The sequence below is a fragment of the Grammomys surdaster genome, unplaced genomic scaffold (genome assembly GCF_004785775.1).
Source record: "Grammomys surdaster isolate TR1022 unplaced genomic scaffold, NIH_TR_1.0 165, whole genome shotgun sequence".
NCBI classification, from domain to species: Eukaryota; Metazoa; Chordata; class Mammalia; order Rodentia; family Muridae; genus Grammomys; species Grammomys surdaster.
In genome coordinates this window covers 11,188,678-11,208,415 of record NW_021604613.1, presented here as the reverse complement: position 1 = coordinate 11,208,415, position 19,738 = coordinate 11,188,678, and the positions used below count along the sequence as shown (strand labels likewise).

General features: G+C 40.7%; 1 pseudogene; it reads right to left on the bottom strand.

Moving 5' to 3' along the window:
* Positions 1-4,356: 4,356 nt before the first annotated feature.
* On the bottom strand, positions 4,357-5,164 carry LOC114619789 (annotated as a pseudogene).
* Positions 5,165-19,738: the final 14,574 nt, after the last annotated feature.

Here is a 19,738-nt window from a genome sequence, read left to right as displayed (position 1 = left end):
ATGGATAATTTTATCAGCATTATCTTCAGCATCAATGCTCAGCATAGAAACATTCTTTAAATTCATCAACTCACTATGCAAAGTTAAAACATCCAGAGAGGTGTTAGAATTATGTCAAATACCCTACAAGTGTCTTTAAGCATTTTCTTAATTATAATGATTATCATTGTAAATTTTAGAAGTAGCACAACTCCATTGTTATTTGGCATGACACTCAAGATGGCTCCTTACTCTTAAACTCTGAACTTTCTTACAATAATTTGGATAGGATAAAGAGCATCAATCCAATGTTCCAAATGCCTATCTAAATCCTCTTGTATACTCAACACATTAGTAACATTTTTATTTTGCTAAATGATTAACAAAAGTAGATGTCTTAACTTCTTGTGTCAAAGCAATTGCAGAAGCAGTGGTGATAGCAATTAATGTAATTAAAGCTGTTGTCCCAGCAATAATCAAGCCCACTACCCTCTTGCTTCTGCTTAAAGCCTAACTCACTTCTTCCTGTACTTGCAAGCTTTTCTTTTCCCCAGAAAACCAAGGTTCTGTAATACTCAGGGCAATAAGACAAAAGTTGGTTGATAGACCTCAGTAACTGACATGCAAGATTTCAACATGTTAGCACAATTGGAAAGTGTATAATCAATGCAACTTACAATAAATATTGTAGAAGAAACAAAAGTAATTTTAACATGACATTTAAAAGAGCCTTAACACATTTATTAACACTTGTTTGAAATTCAGATCCTGTCCCAACTTTATCTCTTGAAAACATAACATCATAGAGAATTGCACTAACTTCCAAATATGTCTCTGAAAATGTCCAGATCCAGCTTTCCAAATGAAGGCTGTTATTTCCAATATTGGATTGATTTCTAGACCAGTACATGATTGAGTCTGAATAACTGGTCACATTTAAGAAAAATATAAGAGTCATTATAACTTCTCTTTTTGATTCTTTGTCCCACAAGATCCAAAAACTTGAGGCAAGGCAGCTTGTCCCATCTGGGACATAGGAAATCAAAGGTGGGTTAGGAACATATGTCCAATACAGCTTCCTAGTCACCATTGTCAGTGCACTCACAAGCTCACAGGTCAGCATAATTCTTTTTCTCAGCATCAACATGTCACACTAATCACCCTGGCAGCTACCATGCTCCTTCAGCATACTGCAGAAAAAAAACACAAACATGTCCTCTTCCCCATATTAGATACCTAATCAGGATCATGCCATATGCCAGTAAGTGGATCTTTCCTTTTCACCTAGGCATAGGTATGCCTAGTTGTAGGGTGCCATAGGCACTTAGCAGAAAGTTCCTTGGCATCTAAAATTTTCTTTTTAATTGAATTTTTTTGTTTACATTTTAGATGTTATCCCTGTTCCCCATTTCCCCCTTCCCAGAAACCCCTTATCCCATCCCCCGTCCTGCTACTTTTTCTTCTTTTTTTTTTTAGTTTTTTTTTTTTAAAAATTGATATTTTATTTATTTACATTTTAGATGTTATCCCCTTTCCATTTCAGATGTTATTCCCCTTTATGGACTTGTTTTGCTTTTCCTGAATTCTGTGTCTTTAACCTCTGTATTCAACTCTCTTTTTAAAAATTGAGTCATCATTCTTTTAATGTACATTAAAATATGGAGTATTTTATGTAAAGTAGTGTCCATTTGTCAACATAATAATATTAATCCTAATGACCTGTTATGTACATAGATTTGTCACCTGCAAAAACTTATCAAAAAAGCTCTTCAAAATTGATGGTGATTAACTCTGAGACCTATAGCAGGATACTTATTCTGTTACATTGTTTTCTCAGTAGAGCTTGGTGATTAGGCAGTAGAAGAGGAGGTAGAGCTGAGAGAGAAAGAAACTAAGGGGAGGGGAGAAAAAGAGGAAAGGAAGGGGAGAAAATAGAGGAAGGGGAGGAGAAGAAGGAGGCCATCAGCCATGAAGAACCACGGATGGGTCGAAAACTGTCCTGGGTAGCAACTTCTATCAAAAAGGTTAGATATTGGGCAACAACTTTAATTATGTGGGCATCTTGTTGATTGAGCATTTCTAAATATATAAATCCTTTAGATATTCATTAAGCTTTAAGAGTCTCATTTCTACCAGGTACTGTGAGGATGACAGGTATTGTCTGGGGTTCAGCCGAGCTTTGTGGATGCAGCGTGGGGGATTGACAGAGCCATCCACCACACTGGAATCTAATGGGTTCCAGGGCCTGCACATCTAGATAGCTGGAGCCCCGACCAGAGCCGAGGAGCAGTGGGAACATGGTGGCTGCCTGGGAACAAGCCAGACCAGGTGCTATTTGCTAAATATCACCTCTACAGAGACCCACAAAATGGTTAAGGTGTAGAGTAAGAGACTGTGGAATGCTCAGCCCTAAACAAGACATTTGTATCACACCATCTTCTTCCAGAGATCAGGGATTGTTGTGGAAGAGGAGGCAGAAATAGTATTACGAACCAGAAGTGGTAGATGACTACCAGGAAATTGTTGCCTAGACACAGCTGGGCAGTTGTACATATAAATGAACTCATAGCAGTTGAGACAGCACACACAAGACCTGTGCATGCTCAGGCCAGACAAAATTCCAGAATGGAGAGGACAGATAGACATGAAGTCTGACCCCTGTCTGAGGAGCTTTTGGCAATTCATAGATACCAGGAAAGGGCAAGGGAGTCTTGTTTAAGGGTGTGGTACTTTGTGGATAGACCACCTTCCAGTGAAGGCCACACACTCAAGAGTATTTGGTTAGCACAAATTGGAATTGATGTGGTTTTCTTTCTTTCTGTTTTTTTTTTTTTCATTTTTTAAAGCAGGAGCAGAGCAGAAAAGGAGAGGAGAGGAGAGGAGAGGAGAGGAGAGGAGAGGAGACAGAGAAGGAGGAGGACAAAGAGGAGGAGGAAAAAACAGTTGAGGAGTTGGGTAGTTGAGTATTGAGTAGGTTAATAAGTTGGGGATAGAGTTTGAAGGGGTAGAGTTAGGGTGAGAAAATGATCAAAACACATTTACAAAATTCTCAAAGAACAATAAATTTTGAACTAAAGTGACTAAAATTTAAAGACAAATATAAATAAGTCTGACTTTCAAAGACAATGACCTTTCCTTGGCCAGTTTTAAGACAACCTATTCATTCCAGACATCTTCATAAGCCAGATTTGTTTAGGTTTTAGTGGGTTTTGTAGGAAGACAGCATGTTGGTGTTGTGTAGGACTTAAAGAAAGTATATACCCTTTGGGTAATTTGAATGATAATTGTGGAGGTCTTCAATATGTTTTAACAAAAAGAATATTAGCAGAAAAAATTTTATTTGAATTAAATTAAAATGTGTAGCCACTTTATGAAGTAAAAGAAATTGCTTATTGATTTTGGCAATGTAGGCTAATCTTTAATATTTATATTACTTTAATAGAAGATATTTTGTAGTTACGAGCAAAGAGAACTAAATTCTCCACTAATTTTATTTAATAAGAAAGATTATGAACTTCAGAGAAAATATACAATATACATTTATTTTAGAGAATTGAAAATCAAATTAGGTCAAAGTTAACCTATTCTTTGGATCCAATGGCCTAGTCTTTTGTAAAGCTACATTTAACTCAAATTTGATTGTTTATGCCATTCCAGGGCTAAGGTTTTGTGGATATCTTCTATTTTTTTTCAATATAAATACAACAAAGACAGAAAAATGATGGACTTATGAATGGTTTCAAACATACTGAATTTTAGTTGCTATGGTGGAGAGAGAAGAGGCAGCTCCAGTAGACCTGAATCGTTGAGAGCTGAGAAGCAGTCATAACAACTAGAAAGTAGTGACCTGCTTCAGTGGAGTCCCCATAGCCTAGTAGGAAGAGCTTTGGACAATCGAGTGCTACAATGGGGGTTGGGTTGCTACTCATACATTCTCTGTAGACATGGTTCCATTTCTTATAAGATAGGGGAAACATGCCTCCCATAACTGTGGATCTGTGTTTTATGAAAATGTTTTAAACGTACACTATAACAATGAAATGTATTATAAATGATCTTTACTATCTACTTTGGAGCTCTGTTTCATTTTCACAAACTAATATGAAATAAACAAGGGGTATCAATGCATGGTGGTATTGATCCATTTGGGCTTGTGGGATGGGCCTATTGGTTGATTGACAAGTTGTTTAAGTTGGTTAGGACGACTCTAGGTTCTCACCACTGATTGGCTTTGGGTGAGAACTACATAAGCAAGCATCTAGAGACAGGTATTCGCAGCAATTAATGACACCAAATGATAAAATAATCAAGTTTTTTTTTCCAATTTGCCAAGTTGTGACTGTTTATTAACTGACCAGATTACAAAAATACCATGTATTACAAAAATACTGAGGCGACACCATAGTTCATCTGTCTAATAAGCCTGTTTATCTGGTCTTCCCTTTTGCCAGCATCTCCACTTTCTACAAAGTGAGTTGTCTTTTTCTTCATTCCACCTCGTGGGGAAGATAATTTGAAGGGCCACAGGAAGTTATTTGCTTCCTTGAAGCATTTCCCAACTGTATAGATCTCATGAGTTAGATCCTCCATGCAGATGATGCCAAATTTACCAAGAGACCGAGCAATCAAGGAATTCTCCGTCAAAGCAATCTGTTTCTTATTGATTTTGCCATAGCCTCGCTTGCAGATGAGCTCATTTACTGACTTCAGGTTGGGGTACCCCCATGCAATGTACGGTTCCACAATCCTTAGCATGTTAATTGAAGCCTTATTGAGCTTAACAAAGGTGCCATTGAAGATCTGTCGAAGGCAAAGAAGCTGCAATACCTGTCGGACCTTTGGGCTTACTCCACTGATACCTTGGATTCTGATAACAAATGCCAGCTTTGGTTCTGTAGACACGTAGAAGTTCCCAGCTTTCCTTGCCATCCTGGCCATCCAAATCTCAGTCTGGTACATCTTCCTGCACTCCTTGTGGTGGTGCTTTGCCTTCTCATAGATGAGCTGCCTCCTAGCCTCTCTCAATGTCTTCAGGGCAAACTTCTTCCTCGGGCGCTTCACCTTCAACTCTGAAATTCCTTCGCTTTTTTTTTTTTTTAAGGGTTTTTGACACAGCAGGAACCTGTTTCTTAAGGGCTTCTGGCACACTGGCAACTTTCTTTTTCTTCTCTGGAACAGCTTCCATGGTTTCAGCTGGGAAAGGAGAGAAAAGAATAATCAAGTTTATATTGAGTATTTTATGACAGGTTTAAAAAAACCAAAATTATGTAGTTCGCAAAATTTTAAAAAGCTGACAAATATCTGAATAATTTTTGCTAAATTCATACTTTCTAAATAAAATTTGGCAAATTTCTAATATCTGGTTGTAACTATACAGACCCAGGAGACTGGCTTCCTCATTTTTCCCAAAACATTATTATGGACACTTATGCTACATGGGTAGCTTAGTTAATAGTTTGAAATACAGTTAACCAAACTTGGTCTTTGTTCCAGCTATCAAATTGAAAATTGTAAGTCATTATTTATTATCAACGATGCTAAACCTGCAGGGCTGTTTTGATATGCTCTCACCATATGCTAATTAGCCTTTCACCTGGTCCTCTTTCTCCGGTTTTCCTTGCCCCTGCTTGGTTCTTTAGGAATCTGAGCCAGCAGTGAAGGTTTGCCCACAGACTGACACGGTATCACCAGCTCTGTCCTAGCTTTAGTTGGCAAGAATTATCCCACTGGATTTTAAAAAATATGAGAATTTCACTAAAATTTTCCCTTGATTCACGGTAAGCGTTTCTCAGGTGGATCTATGAAGAAACAGAATAAGTTTATGCAAACATTTCTTCAGTATTATTTTTGCTTTCCCCAATGTGTATATAGTGAGGTATGTGGCTTCATAGCTCATTTCACCCCCGGTTCCTGCCAGGTGACTTTGCCCATGACATGTACCAGCTGTGGAACAAGCACAGATCCCCGTGGACAAACAACTCACCTTTGATCAACCCTCCGGAGTTTTGTTCCACTCAACTTTAAACCTCAGGCTGTAGTCTTCTTTCTTTCTGGGATATTTAAGTTTACAGAAAACATAAGAAAGCAATATTGAAAAACCTGAAAATATTTAAAAGAGTAGTTTTTATCTTAATATACAAACTCTAAGGTTTACCGCATATTTTCTTTAGAAGTTTCTTTCCTTGAACATTACAGTATATATGTATTTTTATTTTTAAATCTTTTCTTTCAGGTTTTGAGATTATAATTACATCATTTGCCCTTTTCCATTTCCTCCCTTCAAACTCCTCCCATGTATCTAGACTTTAGTTTTTTTCAAGGAGAGGAAAGGCAAGCAACAAGCACACCGGGCTATGAGGGTGATACAGTTTGTTTGTGCATTTGTGGTAGGGACTTGTCATTTGTTTCCAAACTAAATTTGGGCTTGACTCATGATAAATTAAAATTACTTGAACAAAAGGTAGGGGAGGCTAAGTAAAGTATAACTGTGAAATAAAACAAAATGGGGGGGGTCATAATGTTTTCATTCCTCGGCATAATGAAAAGCCTTGCTCTGCAGTTAGCTTGCACTGTCTTGGAAGTGGCGTCCGTGGTCGACAAAGGACCACTCTATGAGAGATCTGCAAGGGATTTATCCTTCCCTCCGGCTGAGCCCAGGCAGGCTTGATACACAGTTTTATTTCATATAAATATTCTCATGTTACTGTTTACTTTGGGGGAATATGAGGGTCCCACTGACAGGGTACGTGCTCCGTGGCCTTGCTTTTAAAGGCATTTATTTGACTCTGGTGTTTGTACTTGCCCAGAAACTTCAGAGAGCAGCCTAAAAACTTGTTTGATAAGCATCCAGACCATATTTGTAGAGAATGTTGTCCTTAGGGGCAAGAAATGCTTATTGTTTTAAGCCAGCCTGCACATGGCTTCCAAGGAACCTGTTTTTCATAGGTAACTTCAATCTTGTATTTCTCCAGAGTGTAAGAAGCCTTCCTGGACAGTATGGTTTGGGTGTAGATCAGATTGCCCTTGGCTAACACTCTCAATTTCTTTGTTGCTGATCAGGGTATTTTGAGACAAATTTGCTTGTTATGAACTAAGATGTGAGAACCAGACCTAAACATGCGACAGAACTGTTTCTCTGTATTGTTAGTGTGCATGTTACCAACCTGTTGTCTCCCAGCTTCCACTCTCGGTTTATATGACTCCTGGACTCTGTAAAGCACCATCAGTAGTTTTCTGTTGGGTGGTGAAATGTGAAGTACGAGGCAGGAAGCTGCAGTCTGGGAAGGGAGGGGAGAGATGCTCTTATCCTCTCTCTGGAAGTATCACCTTGCTACCTAAATAGCATATACCTTGATAGTGGGCTTTTTGTTGTTTTTTTTTGTTTAGTTTTGTTGTTTGATGCTTTCAGAACTGGTGTCATGATGACCCTATGAAGCTTGTGCATGAGGTGAGCACTGTCACTTGTTCCACATCAGTCAGGTGCTTCTTGAAGTGTCCAGGCCAGCAGTTTTCGACCTGTGGGTCACAATGTCTTCAGGGCAGCGAACAACCCTTTCATAAGGGATTGCCTAAGACCATCAGAAAATACAGATTTTACTGTGCAATTTATAATAGCAAAAATACAGTTAAAAAATAGCAAAGAATGGTTTATGGTTGGGGGAGGGGTCATCACAACATGAGGAACTGTATTAAAGGGTTGCAGCATTAGGAAGATTGGGAACCATGGCTCTAGGCTTTGAGAAACTGGGCTTCTTTCTTGACTTCAAAGCACTTGCCTCTGCAGTCCCAGAGGTGGTGCTTTTGATTTTGGCTTGTTGGTTTTTGTAGTTTTCTACTATTCACCAACTTTCAAGTTACTCTCTTGAAACACTATGTCTTCCATTTTCTTGGCTGGGTCCACATCATCCTATACAAACCCATCCACAGATCATCAAGCAAAAATGGTGGAATTTTCCCATGCAACCAAGGGCTCAGTGTTGATGCCAACGAATTTTCTTCTTATTTGTACTTTACTCCCTTAGCTCAAGGTTTTTGTATTAATAGATTATATATTCTCTTTGACATGTATAGGGTTTTTTTTTTCATTTACAGAGTTGTCATGGAAGAAGGATGAGTAATGTAATGAAAACCATGGAATGTTTATCAGTGGATCTTTCTTCTTTCTTTTCTTTTTCTTTTTGCACAGCAGCTTGTGGCTTAAAATGCAAACTGCTACCTTTTAAACAGTGAATATTCTTTTCATCCTATAAAACTTATTTGTCTTTCTTTCCTAGCCACCTTCCTCTGCTGGGTAGGTGAATTTTTTTTTGTTTTGTTTTGTTTTGTTTTTGTTTGGTTTTTCGAGACAGGGTTTCTCTGTGTAGTCCTGGCTGTTCTGGAACTCACTCTGTAGACCAGGCTGGCCTCGGACTCAGAGATCTGTCTGCCTTTGCGTCCCAAGTGCTGGGATTAAAGGCGTGGTGCATCACCACTGCCCGGCAAGGTAAATTTTTTTTTTAACTGGTAGGTTCCTATCATTTCACTACATAGACACATCTGCAGCCAGTTACTTTTCTGACCTCATAGGCACCAAAATGTCCTTGAAGGCTAACTGCTTTAGAGGAAGTAAGGTTGGTGTGGTCCAGCAATGACACGTTGTTATATAAAACTACCATTTCTAGTAAACACAAAGGGTTTCTAGTAAGTGACGAGTGCTGTCCTCTATGTTCAGACTTATGTTCATTTTCCTTCATAATGTCTGCTCCAATAGTTTGCAAAGATGAAATGAAGGTAAATCACAGATGAAAGATGCAAGAAGCCTTGTGAGCATGTTTTGGCATCACTACTTAATCTGCCTTGTGGAATGTCAACCACAACTCTGGTGATGTTATATGATTTTTCACAACACGTACCCTGATGTAGATGGCCCGAAGTCACTTCTTCAAGTTGCCTGATTCTGTGGATTCATGTCTCCTATTCTGCAAGGTCATAACGCAGTCTTAACCCTAGACAATGCTCTTGGACCTAAGCTAGGACTTCAGGTCCCTTCTCCTGTGTCTGTTCAGCCTTTGCCTCTGGTGTCCTGTGATGCAGTTAAAATGTGTGTGTGTGTGTGTGTGTGTGTGTGTGTGTGTGTGTGTGTGTGCACATAAAATGTTCAGTGGGTTGGCCTGCTCCTTCTTTGGAAGTTTTATAGGAGGACCCTCCCCTCCACTTCCAGATCCTTTCAGAAGTCCCCTCCAGATCTGTCCTTCCTGTAGCTGTTGTATCCTGAGGCATTGCCCAAGTAGTCCTTCCTGTACCTGGGAAATCTATTGGCTTCCAGTTTAGTGACCCCTTCTTGGGCTGCCTATGCATCCTGTGCAGGACAGTACACAGCCCTGTCTCCTCAAGGAGGGACACAAAGGAGAATCCCATAGCACCAGGTGCCGCCCAGCTGAACTCTCCCCCTCCCACCCCGAGTTGACTCATAAACTTAATTGGAAAAATTCTGGAGTCAGTCCCACCATTCTGAAAAACCAAGTCAGCCCCAGGACTCAGAAGTTCCTCAGCAGTGTCTAAACCACACAGTAAAACCACCACCAGGTGGGGCCAAAACTGCAGTTAAGACCAGGATTGATCTGGATCTGCAGCCCAGACTCCTGGCTGGCTCACCCTGCAGATACTTAGTCATTTAGTTTGGTTTGAATTCACCTCCCACATTCTGCAAAATTACAGATTTGGGCTCTGACATGCTGAATTGTGGCAGGGGTTTGTTGACCTACTCTTGTTTGTTTTGCTGGCTAGACTGTAAGTTCCCTGAGGATAAAACGCCATTTCCAAGTGTTTATTGAACATGTACTGTATTTCAGTGGGAGCAGAGTAACCATGTAGAATAAAGACATGTAAGCCACAGGTGCCTTTATCTACACAAAAGCCCCATAGGATGCTGTGTTCACAGGCTGCAGCAACATGTACACACAATTGTGTGGCTTTATAAAACCTGCAAAAGAAAGATGTTCTGGGTGCACCTGGTTGAAACCACCCACTATCTCTTCCTACCTCCTTTTTTTGTTTTGTTTTATTTTGTTTCATGGCAGTGGTACAGCAACAGCCAAGGCCACCCCCTTGGGTTTGTAACCAGTACACTACCTGTGTACTGCACATGTACCTGGCTCGATACTCTGGTGCTCCTGTCATGAGACCTGACCCTGAAGGCCTCAAAGGAAGACCACTCCGTTTCACTGGGCTCTACTGGCAGTGCACGTGGCTCTTGGAATGTCGCTGAACATTTTAGGAGCCATATAAGGGGAAGTTGTGCTGACTGTAATTAGGACCCAGTAGGATATAGTTATGCAGCCCAGAGTCACTTCCCTGTGTAGTTAAGTTCTTACCAGCTCTTTTAGTTAAAAACAAAATGGATTCCAGGAGTTCTCCATGGCTCAAAGCAGAGTGTGCTCAAAGCAGAGTTGAAACTCTTCACAAATGCACTATAAGTGGGCAAGAAGGGGAGACGGAACAAGACTAAAGGCTGATGAAGTCAGGACTAGTTTGTGAAAATTTAGTTCAGAAGCACAAGTCTGTAAGTAAAGAGTGGACCTCTTAGCTATCCCCACTCCAACAGCTGCTTGAGCTACACATCTGCCATGCTGCTGTGGGTTTGCAGTTACAAACACACAGGAGTATTCAGGATTATTCAGCTCACCATGATGATCCTGTGGAACAGAATTTACCAGAAGTTCTGGTTTTGGCAAACCAGTCTCTGGGAAAACCAGGAGGGACAAGTAATGAGGGTAGGAAGCAGGGCTTTAGTTTTGTATTCCAAATATTGACAGCTAGGTCCCAGCACTCAGGAGGAAGGGCCAGGCAGATATCTGTGAGTTTGAGACCAGCCAGGGCTACAGAGTGAGACCCCCATCTTATGAAAAGAAAAGAGAACAACAACGAACAACCAAGGACAGGTATCTCCCACCTGTCCAGAAGGAAAGACGAATGACCATTGCATTCTCTTAAAAGGACAACAGTAAAGTAGGAAAGGATAGCCCTGCGAATCATGATTCAAGTGTGTCACTGAAAAATACATGTAGTCAGGAGTGAAGGGGTCAGTTTCATTGTTATGAAAAATAATTTAAGTGCTGGTACCATTCTCAGATTTTCAGTGTGATTTCTCGGGCCAGTGATATAGCTAAGAGAGTAAGTCGCTGGCTGCCAATCCTCAATACCCGGGTCGCACATCTCATACTCAAATTGATAAATTCCAGGAAAGTGTAATTTCTCATGAGTTACTCCTAATTTCATTTACAAACATAGTTTGGGGGAGTTTGCCTTAAAGGTGATGCTCGGAGTTGTACAACTCAGGGGTAACAGAGCTGAGTCTGACCTGTGTGCACACTGAGTGCACGACACACACATCCCCTGAGTCCTGGCAGCATGCCTCCACATCTTACAGGTGGGTGTGGTTACCACCCTGGAGATGCAGCAGCCGAGGTCAGGGAAATTCAGGGGTTCCCCTGATCAACCGCCTGTAAGTCACATGACCAGTGCCTGGCTTAGTCTGTCCTTCCTGATGTTCCGAGTCTGTGGACTGCTCTCTGATTCCTGCAGCAATGGTGAAGCCATTTCCCCTGAAAAGTCCCCTACAAGCAAACAGTCCAGGTGATATGTTCCACCATGCCTGGCCTTTCTTCCCTTGTCTGTATTACTTTTATTTAACTTCTGAAGTGCACACCAGCCTTACAGTGCATGTCCATTCCATGTACAGCTTCAGGATTCTGTGAGTTCAGGGAGTTCATTTCCACAGGCTAGTAACTCTCAGAGGCACCTCAGAGCAGCTTCTTACCTTAAACACTTTCTTTGGCTGGACAGAGGGAAAGTCTGGGGACTACAGAAAGGAAAGTGAGGCTCATAATTAGCAACTGGGAGTATTAGGGTCATGCAATTGACAACAGAGCCTGACGCCCTGGATCTCACACCTTCACGAGGATTTCCTGGTAGCTATCACAAGGACCAGATGTCCCTGGGGAGAAGTATTCATGCCATCCATGTACTGGTTTCCTAGCTTTGTATTTTCATAAGCCAAATCGTCTTAAAATGGGTGCACACCTGTGTTCGATTTCCCCTGGAATGTTCAACCGAATTCTCTTTTACTCCAAATTTCAGATGAGGTTTTCTGGATGATACCATCTGGAGAATGTCACTTTGATTAAAGTAAATATTCAGCACAGTTAACACCGGGAGCCTATTTGAGTTTCCCTAAGTAGCCACATCTTACAGAAGCAGAAAGGAACTGGCTCTTCGGGTTGGAGAACTTGAGAATGATACATTCCATGGTTCAGTGTCTGTCGAATGGCAGTGTGTGGCCCACTCAGCTCTAAAGCATTTTCTCTGTTTTCCTTTTCTTTCCACTGGTCCTTTTGGTTCTAGTTTATTTTGACACCAAGAAAAAAATATATAAAAATAAAACAAAATTAAAAGAAAAACCTCGGCTTTATGATTGCCAAGTTTTTCTTTCAAACTTAGAAAAGAAACCAGTTGTTGAAAACTGTGATGAATAGTGCCCTTTGTTTTATTTTCAATGTAGCTCATGAGGGCACTGCTGTTGGCATTGAGCCAAATTCTGAGGCAGGCGATAACACAGGACCAGAAGGAGGCCTAGTGATCTAGGTTGGTTTGTCAAGACTTCATCTTAGCTGTTGCAAGTGTCTCTTATAAGGCCCCCCATAGTACCACCCTTTGTAAGATCCCCCCATAGGCCCTACGCTTGTAAGACCCCCCCAGAGATTCACCCCTTGTAAGATCCCCCATAAGCTTGCCCCTTGTAAGTCCCACCCTAGATCTGCCCTTTAGGCTTACTCCCTCTACCTTTCACTCACCCTCTGGGTTTTCAGCACTCACTACTAAGGATACCATCTATTTGTAAGAAAATGCTATTGCTATGACATGGGGCTTTCAGTATTTAAGTTGTGGTTTTCTTTGCTTCCACTGCTCCTGACTGTCTGTGGGATCATGTTTAGTTGAAGGAGACAGTCAGTTGCTAATGTGTAAGCAAACCCTGAGATTGTCAACATCATTTCTCCTTTATTGTTGTTCTGTCACCAAGTGGTTTTGGGGCAACCAGAGGACAGAGAGACGAAGTTTCTTGTTCTGTAAGTCACCCTCACAGAAGCCCTGCCATCCCTCCTGGCCACCCATGCACTGTGGAAGGGGTGGGTGAGAAGTTTCACATTTGACTTTAACAGAAGGGAAGGAAATGTCTCAGGTGCCTTGAAAGCATCTGCATTTCTTACAAAACAGAAGTAAAATTTGCTCCTAGGAAGTAGGTACCTGGTTACGGAGAACATGTAGCAAACCCCTAATGGCAGTTCTCTGGAAACTTTCTGGAGCTTGGCTGGGGTAGATCATTCATTCCTCAGAAACTGTTATAAGGCTTCTCTCACCCACTCAGCTAGGTGCTTGTGAAAAGAGAGATGGTTTTATTCTCCATGCCTGGACCAATGCTGGCCTGGAAAAAGTCTTCATTGAATAAATTAAAGTATAGATAGGAATTCAGAGCCCAAGCATCGGGTCAGCATTGGATAACTCTTCTCAAGGCCTAGGTAACTTAATCATTTATCAAGTGACTTGAAGTTTTGTGACATGAAGCTGGGTTATGTTTCTGAAACACTGTTCAAGGAAAGAGCTGTTTGGAACTCCTAGAGAACAGAAAGTCTGGCTCATCCTATCTGTGAAGCTGGGGAAAGTCGTGGAGGCCTCAGAATTCCTCATGAAGACAGACGAAAATGCCTTGGGTTTCGAGCACCTCGCTTCCTATGGAGACATCTGTGGGGGCAAAGTGTTAGTTTGAGCCCCTCCTGCCTCTTCCTGTTATCGTAACTCCCAAATCCAGGCTGTCGTTTAAATGCCCCAATCCGCTTGTAAACTCTTCAAGCAAAAATTATGCCAGGTTCTGTGGCTACCAGATTGGAGCTGTTTCTCTCCTTGCTTCATTCAGTTAATTGAGCTGTGCTGGAAGCCTCAGTAATTTATTCTATGGAGCTTTCTGTGCAAACAATTTCAGGATGAGGGAGACTTCCTTGCATCTCTCCAGCACTTGAGATGCAGCATTATGTTTTGGAAAGCACCAGCAAGTCAGTGTCCTCCACCAGCCAGTCAGTGTCCTCCACCAGCCAGTCAGTGTCCTCCACTGTGCTCAATAGAAGACGGCCCCCACCGCCAGCTCTTCATTAACTGAGCGGAGCCTGTTCCTTTTATTGCCTTTTACATGTTTACAGTATCTCATTCTTTCCTTGATTCTGGATTTTCACACCATATGGCCACATCTTTAAGTCATTTTTCAGCTGCTCTATTAAATAGTAAAATGAGATGCAGAACAGATTTCTTTGATTTTAAAATAGCATTTTGGGTGTGTGACTTTTTTGGTAAATATAAAAAGAATTAAGGCACTCAAAAGTATGAAATTTCAGGTATCCCCACCCAGACAGTGTAATATGTTGCTTTCTACTTACTTAGAATAAATGTATGTTTATCTCCTAGAATTTCACCTGCACTACAAATTGATTCATTCTTTCTGAATATAGAAATTCGTCTTTACTTAAATAAGGTTCAGCTTCCACTGTTGCTAATGAGCATAGATTGAAAATGAAATCGAAAGTATATCTTCATAACCATTCAATAGTACACTTTTCATTAGGAACGATTGCATAGCTTGTGGGTACACACATACCACACATCAATGCTATCCCCACTGCTATAGTCATGGTTGTGTTTCTACCATGAGTAGTGCTAAATGTGGGGTAATTCATGTTTTACTCTTTTTTTCTGGACTGTTATGGAGTCTGCTTCCTTGAGAACCTGCCAAGAAGACAGTGTTAGAACTCACTGTGAAGAGTTCATTGGCGTCTGAGGACATGGAATCCAGCAGCTTTCCTGCAGTTGACTCTAAAAGGGTTGGACATTTAAAGAGCCTCTTGTTTATAGAACCAAGGAAGACATTTTGGTAAAGGCTTATTGGTGTTTAAAAGAGAGACAAAGGAGGAGGACAGGAAGTACTTAACAAAAGAAATTGCTATACCAGCACATTTTGCGATATGAGTGAATTTGACATTGATCCAGACTTTAGCTGCAGGGACTGTGTCAATCACAATTAATCAGCTTATGAGTATATGGTTTGAAATCTTCAATTATCCATTAAAACCTGGACATTGACTTGAAGAAATGACTGACCTCGAGTTAAAACCAAGTGCACTCAACAAACAGGTCAATAGTCTCCTAACTGCAATCCAATGCAGCTGATTTTAAGTGGGACACAATTTGTGAGTATTATAGAATTGATATATTTAATTTTTTTATGATTCTACTGGCTAGAGAAATATCCTCTAGTTCGAAGTACATCCTTTGAATGGGCATATTTTAGTGATCATTAATTTGAAAGTTCATTACTTAACAACTTGGGGACAATAGAGATTTGAAGCAAGATTTCTAAATAATTCAGATAAATTCTGCTTTTTCATGAGTTATCCAGGCATCACTAACTACCATAACAAACTTTTGTATATTTTAAATAACAGTAATTAAACAACTTTTAAATGCTTTAAATTCTATTTAAATTCAATTTAAAAGTTTAAAATGATAATCACATCTGCATTTTCTCTTCCATTCTCTTAAGAATACAAGCTTCTGGAAGGCATAAATGATCTCCATCTCTTGTGTGAAAACAGTCTTCAATGCCAAATTTAAGAGTACAGTGTATTTCCCACACAGTACAAGTCATTGCTTCTTAGCATTTATTGTGCGCCCTGAAACCTCAAAATTAGAATATCAGACACTTACCCAAACAAGTAAAAGAAACAGGAAGGGAGACATAGATGGTCACCTGAGGGAGCAAGAAATGTTCCCCAAACTCTCTTTTGGCATTGTCAAGTTTGGGGTCAGCACAGAGAGTGCTGTTTAGAAGGAGTATAAGCCTTCTAATATTTCCAGATTGCTGCTAGGTCAGAAACAATTTATGTTTTTGAGAAAAAAATTATTCAAGCAATACTCATTGAAGATGCACCATGTGCCAGGTGGTGGTCCAACAGGACTGCTTAGGACAAAGCCCCTACCCTCCAGGCACTTGCTCTCTGTTGGTAGGAGACAGGCAATCGACAAAAGAACAAGCAACACAGTACGTAACAGGATACAGAAGAAGTTTCTTTCAAATAAACAGAACTCCTCAGTAAGATGCAGCTCGTGTAGGGAAATTGGTAATACCAGCAGACTTTGTTGTTCTGGAAGATATCAAGCCACCCAAAGGGTGGGGACATTTCCTCAAGGTATTTGTATTCTGCTGTTGTATTTGGTTCAGTATCAGTGGGCGAAGGACAACTTCGAGGATGACTCCAGACTTCTTTCCACTAAAAACTGTACTGGGAAGTCTCATGAGCTACAGCTACCATATTTAATTACCTTGTGTGAGAAACTGGGCTGATATTCTACAGTGATGAAGATTGAGGTGTATCCTTTCCCTTTCCCTCAGGGACGCTGGTGCTCAGTTAAAGTTGAATGACTTGCTTTGTCCCTTGGGATTCCCTCAGTCTTACACATTTTTGTGACATGTTAGTACTACATTTCGATCAAAGCTTGTACAGGATCCAGAATGCAACATTAAGTTGTCAGACCACAGAGTGCTTTGCTGCTTCTCCAAGAGTTAGCATCTGAGGGGAACAGCAGAGTAGGGATTCTTAGACCGTTCCCAAATGTAGCAAACACTGATACTCTTAAGTGAATGAGAAACATTGAAATATCTGCTAGGAAAGTTAGAGTGGCAACTGACAGCCAGTCCCTGGTTGGATCCACTAAAGACTTTCTCCACACAGAAGGCTAAAGTCTGAGCTCCTGAGGTGTCTGGTCCATGGCTTCTTTCTCCCTTCAAACCAGAAGCATTTGCTTCAACCATAGTAGTTGTTGATTTTTAAGTTTGTGTGCTTGCTTGGGAACTCTGTTTTCCTGTGTAAAAATACAGCCTACTGTCAAGACAAAAAAACATCACCTACTTCCCCTAAGGAGCACTAGAAATGCAATAAAAACTTGCTAAAATCTTTTTTTTTTTTGCTAAATTCTTTTTCATATCTGTACTCAAGTATATGATATTAATATAAATAGTCATCATAACTCATTTATAATTACTAAATTTCGGGACATTAAAATTTCAGCGCTGAAATCTAGGATATTTCTGAGCATGTGAGACCCTTCAGAATCATTGGGAAGCTGACTCATTGTGCTTCCAGGCATGGGAAAGCCATCTTATGCTGAGGTAATTAGAGACTCCTGGCTTGCTCACAGTTCCTATTCCTATAAAGTTCTGGTTCTGCACTTTGAACTAACATTGCACAAGGAAAACAATAGTTAACCAAGTGAAGTACGCATCTAATGAGTCGCTGTTAAAGTAATAGTCCTGGAAAGAAACTGCAGCTTAACGGAACAGGGATTCTCTCTTAACAGAGTCACCTTACAGCTGGTGTTAGACCTTGGCCTCAGTGGTTTTAAGTTCTTAAGGTCAAGGTCACATGCTTGTGGGAGGGGCAGATTCCAGTCCGGTAGCCATTTGAACTTCCCTTCTTTGTGAGTGCGTGTACGTCGACGGCAAGTATGATCTGCCTTCTTGAAAAAAACACGAAAACAGCCGCATTTAAAACCGGTTTGGATGTTTTATTTGTCTTCGCCACCCAATCCTAATGAGCTTTGATGAATATCCAATCTAACGAACTTTGATGAATGAATAAGGTCTTGAATAAGGTAGAGTCATGGGACAGAGATACAAATGGATGGTATCTGCAAGCTTCACCATCCTGCTATCCCTTCCTTCTACGACCCTCAGTTTGTAGTTCATATGCTTTATCATCACTGTTTTCATCAATGATCAGCATTCATATATAACTTAACTTTCTTGCACTTGCTTTCCTAGCTTGGCCTCCCTCCCCGTGCACTTTGAGGTGCTCTGACACCGAGCATTGGAGGGTTCCTGCTTGGGACTCCGGGGATTATGCCTTGGAGGATTTATCCTTGATTCAGCTCTGTCCTCGAGTGCCCTTCCCACTTTTAAATATTTTGGTATGTTCCTAGTGGAGCTTTCGATTCAGAGATACTTGTGGGTGATTTGAGATGTCAGTTAAATACGGACGAGTACAGCAATTAGCCTTCCAAATCTGGGCTGGCAGAGAGGCCCCCCGCCCTGGGTCCTTGTAGGCTCCTCCCAGGCCTGAGCTAGCTACTGTGCGGTTGCAGAAGCACTGGACCAATGATGTGCTTGGTTGTCTGTTCTTTACTCTGTCCATTAAATACCGATCAGAAGCTACCACCGTTCTAACATGTTTGACAGTAAAATGGGGATCTAAAGGAAACAAAAATACATTCCCCAATTAGCCAGCATCAGTGACCAAATTAAATACTTAAGCTCTATACTAAAATATTTCAAAACTGAAAAAAGTGTCCCAGTGGTTTCACTGAGATCTCATTCTGGATCATTTCACTGATCATTCAGTGTGATCTGGAGTTATTAGAGAGTGATTTGAATCCACAGAGGAGAGAAATGTTTATGATGGGCATAAGTAGATTGAGAGAAGAAAGAGAGAAGAAATCACCAGGGAAAGGCAGACAGGTTGCTAGAAATACGATTAATTATGCAGGAAATGCAGATTGGAGTGGTTGGTGAGACTTTGAAAGACTATGGTCCTGGTTTAGGAGCAACAAAGCTAAGAAGGCATCTGGGGGCATGGACAGGCCCCTGAGTGGCCAGGCCTTGGCTGGGGCCTCCAGCAGCTCACTGCTAAGCTGGGGGATCAATGTACAAACTACTTATTTTAGTACCTGGGGTAATTGTAGAAAGAAGTAGAAGCAAAAATCAGTCCTCTACTGGAAGGAGTCTGGAAGCTTCCTTCTCCAAGTGAGGGAAGAATAATTTGAGACTAAGGAAGGGGCTTTAAAAGAGAACACACAACTTCCTTGACTAGAAACAAGATTGCCACGAGAAATGAACCTAACTGTACATTATACTCCAGAATCAATTGTTGGGATCCTACAACAACCTCCAAGGCCTGTGCGGTTGCTTTGACACTTCATACTTCAAATGTTTCTGAAATTTAATTAATAAACCATGAAAAAAATATGATTTGTCTCCAAATTACATTTTTCTTTTTAACAAAAATTCAGCATATTATCTTAACACAGAATTGAATGGAGGAAAACTACAAACTTCAGAATGGAAAGCACTCTGCATCTGCATCCTCTTAGACTCACCATGAAAATTAACTCACAAAAGTGACATTTTAAAAGGTGACAGCATATACAAATACAGTGTATACTATACCGTTCCAACACCCCCCCACACACATCCACACGTGCACACATTTTTAGAGGGCAGCACATTACATTTGCTCGTAGGTACCCATCATGTTAGTCTGCAGCATCACAAGTGTAATTTCAAACCTTTAGTCCTTTGGAAACCACTGCACCAAAGTAAACAAAGACAGACGGTCCTGACTGCATAATATTATATGGATTTAATGCAAATTCACATTATATACAACGACACTATTAAACGTGTTAACATAGCACATAAAATGACCAATTCTCTTTAAACTTTACTGTTTAGCATATTTGCTGTGATTGTCCATGTGGGACCTGTACAAATTGCTCTGCAGAAATACTTTGCAGGTCTCCATAGCGACCGCTACTGCTTTATGGTGGTGCCCTTCCCTTGGGTTGGAATTCAGCTAAATGTTTTTTCAATCACAATCCAATGACTGACATTAACGTTTCCCTACTG